Source organism: Cantharellus anzutake (genome assembly GCF_015039405.1).
Source record: "Cantharellus anzutake strain C23 chromosome Unknown EI90scaffold_4, whole genome shotgun sequence".
NCBI classification, from domain to species: domain Eukaryota; kingdom Fungi; phylum Basidiomycota; class Agaricomycetes; order Cantharellales; family Hydnaceae; genus Cantharellus; species Cantharellus anzutake.
This window is the reverse complement of record NW_024066954.1, coordinates 1,670,862-1,678,874: the sequence shown is the minus strand read 5'-3', so window position 1 is coordinate 1,678,874 and position 8,013 is coordinate 1,670,862.

The following is an 8,013-nucleotide window of genomic DNA, read 5'->3' as shown; positions in this document are numbered from 1 at the left end:
CCTCATTTGAGGAGAAGTCCGCTCTGATTCTGTCACGAGTGATCATTTCCCTCTTCCATTCGAGGGGAATGTTGTTTAAAAACCTGGCATTAAAAGACACCTGGTCTGGCGGTGTCACCATCTGGGATGCTGCTTTAGACAGTTCTAAGTAGAACTGTTTTAAGCCTTTTTCCACTTCGTATTTAATGTTGCGGTACTTCTTTGTCATGTTCAACATGGCAGAGGCTTTGATGAAGGTTCTCATCAGTATGTTGAGAACCTTGAGGAACATGCCCTCATCTCCTCTGAGGAGAGTTTCGTCTCGGAGTCTTATTCCGAGGTCGAATGCGGGTCCCCCTAATCTGCAAATCAAGCAGTCCAGATGGACTTCATTGAATTGGGGACCTTTGCATCCTCGCAAGGCAAGGAATCCCAGTAGTTCTGTGAACCACTGCCAGAACAACTCCATGTCGTTCTCCCCTGACCATTTCTTGTCAGGGAAAGCTGGCCCATTCTTTAGAGCTTCAGGTTTCACTCCCTCTGGGTAGGGAGTGAGTATTCTCACTTTGGCCATCCTTATGGCCTGTCATATCCATACATACCCGACCCCGATCTGACTCCCGGACCCCCATCTCCACCACCTCCGGAGTCCTACCCTACCACCGTCCGTTCCGATATTCACCTTCAGACCTGACACCACTCCTCCTCTTACCCCTCATGCTACTTCCACCCTTCTGTCCTTCTCCTACCCTATCTCTGTCCGCTCCGATACTCACCTCGGACCAAACATCACTCCTTGTGCCACCCTCCTCCTCTTACTCCTCCTCTTAATCCTCACGACACCTCCACCCTACTGTCACTCTCCTACCCTTCTCCCATCTTCTCCGATACCCACCTTTGGACCTGACACCTTTCCTCTCCTCCACTCCTCTCCCCATTCCTCTCTCCTCTCTCTCTTCCCTCTGACCCTCTTCCACCAAACCTCCGCCAAGTTACGACCTTCCACCACTGTCCCTTACCCTGTACTCAGACACCGCTCATACCTTCACTCCGAGATTCCATCATAGTTCCAACCTCGGACTTTGACTCCACCTCGGCTTAAGTCCATTGCATTGGTGACCTCATACTATGTAAACACCATTGCCAATATTCCTCAGACTTTCAACCCCGCCTCCGTAACCTCCATAACCTCCGAGCTCCATGGATCATACTCAGCACTTTCGCCGCTTGTAATGTATCTTTCGCATTTTCCCCTCATCCTTATTTGGACTGCTGCTTCTTCCCATTCTAGCCAGTTAGTCATCATCCCACTTCACCTCATCCTCCTGCCCCCCTGGGCTTCGCCCTCCCTATCTCCTTTCGGATGTACCACAGGTTCTGACCTATGACCTTCGGTACCGCTCTGCTTTTGTCTTCCCTTTGTCCCGTTTGGACCCCTTTGTTCCGATTTGGTCCCTCCTTGTTTCCTCATGCTTTCGCCCTCTCCATTATATACCGGCACTTGTACATACTCATTTTAGGCCCTTAGTCTAAAATCGACCTGAAATGCCCCCTAGAGACTTCCTGCTCACTGCCTCTGAAATTAAGGACCAAATGGACAAACAGCAATGGCACAGCGCTCCGCTTGAGTCACTGAGGCCAAGGTCCCTCCTTGCTAAGTCTCCGGTTCCCCTCCGGAATCGTCTGCCCTCACCCAGTTCTAACATGGCCTTTTTGTACCATTTCTCCAGGTACTCCTCTTGCTCCCCTGCCTTTGTGGGGTCGCTATCCAATGGAGATCTCTCCTTTGGGGGGGTTTTCACTGGAGGGAATTTTCCTCGCAGCGTTTCTTTAGTTTCAGGCAATCTCGCCTGAAGTTGTATCTGGATTCTCTCATTGTTTTGGGGGAGTGTGGTTGTGTTACCTCTCTGTTCGAGAGGTTCGTCGAAGGTGGATGTTTGGCCAAACCTTTGGTACATGCCGATTCTCCTCCTGATTTCTGAACAGTGCCTTCTTTCAGCATCGTCTTCTCATATCCTTGGAGAAGAATCTCCTTAGCATCTCTGTCAAGTCGCTGATGATACTCCAGTGTACTTTCACTGGTTGTTCTTTTCGTGAATTTTTCATGAGTTCTGGTTTTGTCCTGGCCCATGGTTCAGGGATATTTTTTTTTGTTTCCTCACTATTTTGTGAGAAGTTTATTTCCTTCAGCAAGTCCGTCTGCTTGCTGATTTTGTCAGTCAACACATCGATTGCATTGGCCATTCTTTCTAGAGTGATCTCTAGACGAGCTGTGCTATTATGGCTCGTTTCCTCAATCTGTTTTGGATCAAGTTTATTGCGTTTATTATGCATGATTCCTGGTTTTCCAGGAGGAAATTTGGCTGGGCGAGTAGTGACTCTCCCCAGTTGACATTGCTGCTTCTGGGGGTTCCAGAAGGAGTTCTTGGAGTGAACACTCCACGCTCGCTTTGTTTAGGTGAGGCCGTTGCAGAGGGTGCTTGTCACATCCATACCAACTCCGCCTCACCTCTGCTCCACTCCACCACTGTTCTGGTCCACCTCTGGTTCGTCCTCCCCCCACACCCCCACTATACCTGTCATATCCATCCACGGCCATTGACTTCCACTACCTCCGATCCTTCCAGACTACCTCCGCTCCTTCTTCACTAACCTTGGAGCTCCCGTATTCCGCAATCACCTCCACCTCCCTCAATGGTCACCACCCCCTCTTTTCAATATATTACCTATGCCTCCCTAAGTACGGAGCCCCGAAGGCTTCTGGACAGCTCCAACATCTGCTAGTGCACTCCCGCCTCCGCTGGGCAATTCACTTGCTTGCCCTGCAAGTCCACCTTCGGGCCTATCCCTCCTTTCCATTTCTGGGTTATCGCCTGCCATTCCGCTAACCCTGTAACCTGACTTGTTGGTAATATTCAGTCAGCTAATGTTTAACCCCATTAGCTCCGCTCCGCTCGGTCCCGCCATTCACGGGCCCACCCTCACTGTAACTATATATACTTAACTTGTACATAGGTTACACCCCAGTGATAAAATCGACTAGAGTTGATCCCCCTTTAGTTCTTGTTGCCAGTAAGTAAATTAGGGCACGGACATGTAACTTGGCACAGCACTCCTGGTCTGAGTCACTGAGGCCGAAGCCCTCCACCACAGAGACAACTCCTTCATCTCGCTCTGGTCTCTAACAATACCCTCCAGTTCACCTCTGCCTCCAATCTCCGGTACCTTCTCCGGTACCTCTTATCCTCATCCTACATGTTTATTAATATTTCTATCTACCCAATATTACTATGGACCTCCTAGGACCTCTGCTCACTCCGCAAAGGTTTTCCCACTTCTAGTAGCTGTCGCTAATTCCACCCTTCACCTACCCACTCCACAGCGCTCAATAAGGCAATTCTCTCATGAGCTCGCTGACCCGGCAAGTGGGTAAGTCCCCCTTGGGTTTTCCCCTTTGTTCCCATTTGTCCTCTATTATGTATATAAGACCTATACTTCAGTTGATGGCACCTTAGTGCAAAATCGACGACTACTCCCCCAGAGTTCGCACCCTCATGTTCTGAAGTTAAGGACCAGACTCCAAAAGCGTTAATCAAACATAGGCACAGCGCTCCCCTCCGAGTCACTGAGGCTGCAGTCCCTCCACTCATTCTCTACCTCCGGCCTCCTTCCGGGGAAAGGTCCAGGGACACTGCCCTCCTTGCGTGTGCTTGACAGTGCTTCCCTTTCATAGAGGGGTCTGTTCGCTGGTTTTTCCATAAGGCTTCCTCAGCAAACTCCCTCATTTCGGTTCACCTCCTCTTCATAATCTCGGAGACCTCCTCCAAGGTTGGTGACCTTGCCTTGTCTGGCATGGTGTGGGGTAGTGTAAACAGCGGAAGTTCTCTTGGAGCTTCCATGCTCTGGGAGATCCTGCTCTCAGGGCGTTTCTTTGTGCCTTCTCAGGCCTTTAGCCTGGGAAGAAGTTGGTCTTCATTTTCCATCCTCCATTCAGATGGAACCTGGAACAGGTCCAGTAGTTTTTCAGATAGCCGATGCAGAGGTTCTTCCCTCTGTTTCCCTTTGTCTGCCTTTGAGGCTTGACTTGGGGACATGGGGGAGGACTCCAGGGGATAGTGGGGCCCTGGAGTTTCCTGCGACTCTATCCAATCAGCTTTTCGGGCTGATTGTTTGGCACTTACATGTTTATCACGCAAGTCGATCAATTCCTGAGGAGGTGGAAGATCTTCCCCAGCTTGGGTGAGATCGATGTGATGTGGAGTTCTAGGGGTATTGGGCCCCGCACTTACTCCATGTAAGTTTTTAAAACCTTCAGGGACCAGCCCTGAGGTGGTTTTTCTCTCTGGATCGAGTTGATCCTCATTGTCATCTGATGATGGCTGCTGATTTGAATCTCCCATGATTGTGGTTTCTTTATAAACTGCTCGTTTTTCTTTATCGTCGCTGCAGATGTGACCTTGCCCTTGCAGGCATGTTTAGGCACCATCAGTGCTACTGAGTCAAGTTGCTAAGATTTGATAGAATTGGTGGGTTGTGTTGTAAAACACACCTCATACACTTAAAAAAGTGTGAGGTCTCAGTGGGGTAGCTCAGCACACAGAGCCATAAGTGATACAAAGATGTGTATTTTAGGGTGTGTGTAAGCAGTTAACGGAAGTTACCACTTACCCATGTGACTATATGTATCTTGTAATTACATATGGCTTGGGGTTCGGGGCTGTTGCCCTGACAGTGAGGTACTTGTCCAGGTGGATGAGGTCATTACAATTTCCTAGGGGTTCCCATGTGGTGTCCCCTAGCTCCCATTTGACCTTAAACCAGAGTTCATTATACACCCATGCATGGTTTTAGATTTCGTGAACTACTGCTTTGTGATTGGGGTCTTCCCCAAAATCATAAAATATGTTTACTTCTCTATTTGGGAAGATTTCTTGGTCGTTCAGCTCATGAGGTGCAAGCCAAGATACATGGAATCTTGGGTGGACTCCACGTTGTTCAAGTTGTGGTGGCAACTTGAGGATGTAGTTCGATGTCTCTGGAAATATTCCCAGAATTTCATAAGGCCCTATATACAGGGGCTTTAGTTTGCCTGCCCTTCCTTTGGGTAGGTTCAACTTATCCATGGATAAGTATGTGAGCTCGCCTTTTCTTAAAGGCAGGTCCGGGCATCTCTTTTTATTTGCCTGGATTGTTTGGGCATCACGATTGTGTATTATCACGTCATGGGCTGCCATTAGGTTCTCCTTTGCCTTTTGGGAAAAGTCATTCACTCCCAGGTAGTCCAAGGGTGGTGCTGTTAGGCACATCTTTGGCATATGGCCATAGATTAATTTGAATGGGGCAAATCCTGTCGATGTGTTCAAGCTCGCATTGATTGCAAATTCTGCCATCAACAGCTTTGCTGCCCAGTTGTGTTGATCTGGCCTGACCATCGCACATAGTATCTGTACTACTTTTTGTATCATTCTCTCCACTTGGCTGTCCCCTTGCAGATGGAATGCAGTTGTGAATTTCAACTGCACACCAAGTATTCGGTGTAGTTTGCACCAAATTTTTGATGTGAATCTCGATCTGATATGGTTGAGTGTGGTAGACCATGAAGTCTTTGTCAGGGCACACCCGCCTGACCCAGGTCCACCTGGACCCACCCAGCATACCTCACCCGCTGCCCCCACTGCCCATCCCTCTCCTTCCTCCCTCCTCCCTCTTTCCTTCTTTCTTTTCTCTTTCTTCTCTTCTCTTTATTTCATTCTTCTCATCATTCTCTTCCTGTTTATTCCTTCTATCTACATGGACCACTTTCCTTTGTATCAATGTACTATTGACCTGTCCAGCCCAGACACCCCAGACGGCTTCCCGCTGTGCCCAACACACATGCCTGCACCGGATGCCCTCAGGATCCCCTGTGGGGACACCTGGATGGCTGCGGCTGTCTCCAAGGATGACGTGGCACCTGTCATGTGACTCAAGCCACATGTACATAAATGTACCTGAAGTGGGAACTGAAGAAGTAACCTTCTTCTCACCTTTTCCACTTCAGTCTGAGTGGCCAGGGACAGCTGTCCCATATCGGGCCCACCAGTATGCATGCCTGATCTACCCCCCACGAGGTCCTCAGCACCGGGCGCTATACCCGGACCGCCTCGACCCTGGACACATCCCTGACAGTACTGTGAAAGTGTGTCTGCCACTTTGTTCTTGTAGCCCTCCATGTATTTTATTTCGCAATTGAAGCTTGCAAAGAAGGCTTGCCATCTCAGGTGTCTTCCTGAGTTGTGGTTTTTCGCTTTGAAGTATTCCAAAGCTTTATGATCTGTGATTACTGTGAATTCATGGCCTCCCATGAGATTGTCTTGCCATCTCATGAGTGCCTTGAGGACACCAAGTGCCTCGAGTTTGTAGGCAAAGTACCTACATTGTGTATCAGTAAACTTCTTGGACATGAATCTGGCAGGGCGGCAGGTCTTCTTCTGAGAGGTTTTCCGGTGGATTCCACTGGATGGGCTTCAGAATCAGAGCCCTGCATGTGAGATGTTTGATCTCATCAAAGCATTTCTGGTGGAGTGGTGTCCACCTGAATATCTGCTTGTTGGAGCAGATTGTTTGCAGTGGCCTTGTGTAGCCACTGACATTTGGCATGAATATCAATAGATATTCTACCATTCCCAGGAATTGTAGGACTCCTGTGTGGTCTACTGGCTCTCACCAGTTGCAGATTTTTTTCCATTTTGTCCACTTGAGTGTGGATGCCTTGTTCCTCCATGCTGCTTCCTAGAACATCTAGGATTGGGGAAAACAGCTGGAATTTCTTCCAGCTTATATAGAACTTTGCCCCCTTGAAGCAAGTGAATAAACTGAGCTTGTGCTGGTGAAGATGTCATCAAACCAGACATGTAGACATCTGCCTACTTCTCCTCATAGTTCCCAGGTCAACACGTGCTGGAAAGTACAAGGGGTGTTGCAGTCTCCTTGCTGCATTGTGTTTGAGTTGTACATCCTGTGGGGTGTAGAGAACGTTGTCTTATGGATGTCATCTGGATCCATGCATATTTGTTCATAAGCATCCGACATATCAATCTTGGATCGGTATGTTGCTCTGGCAACTGATTCTTGGATCAGTTGCATGTCTGGCATTGGTGTGACATTGAGAATCGTGTTCGAGTTACGATTTCTCATGTTGATTACCATGCACAATGATCTTTGCCGATGAATAGTAGCAGGCATGCTCGCTCGCTGCTTGCGGGATACCACCATCCTGCTTTCATGTAGCGATCTATTTTGGTCACTAGTGCTTCCTGCAGTGCTGCAGGACATCTCAGGGTGTTTTCCCAAAATTTCTTGTTCAGATCCTTTAATGGGATTTGATGCTCAAGGGAGGCATTTTGTAAGGGGTTGGTGTAGGTGCCAACCCTGGTTAGCCTAGTTCCTCGGGCTGTCAACAAATGAAGTTGTATTTGCAACAGTTGTGGGATGAAAAGGCGTAGTTGCTCTTTCCACTTTCCCACACTCTTGTATGTACTTTGTATATACATGTTTATTACAAAACAATTATACAATTATGTAATGGGAAATAAGGGGTGGGATTACCACTCCTTACACATTTCTAATGGCACTGGTGCCATTATGATTTCGAATTTCTCTCTCCACCATTCCCTGAGTATTTCAAACTTGGGGCTGTTCATGGGGAGACCTTCCAGATGTGGTACATCTGGAAGTTCTAGTCCTTCTGGACTAGGGTTGGGCCAACCTTCAGGGTACTTCCTTCCTATTACCCTGAGGTGTGTTTCTGTCTCACCTCCCTGTCAGGGAGGCTTCTTTTTTGGTTGTTCTCAAGCCCTTGCTTGAGTTTTCCACCCATGTGATCTCATTGCATGGTCTTCACTGACTCCAAGGGTGTCTATGCTACCCTTGTTTGCCATTCTCACTTTATGAGACCGGAAGTCTAAGCTTACCTGGTTTTTATTTAACCAGGGAGTGCCAATACGGCATTGTATCTGTCAATGTTAATTACATTGAAATAGTGTTTCTCTACAT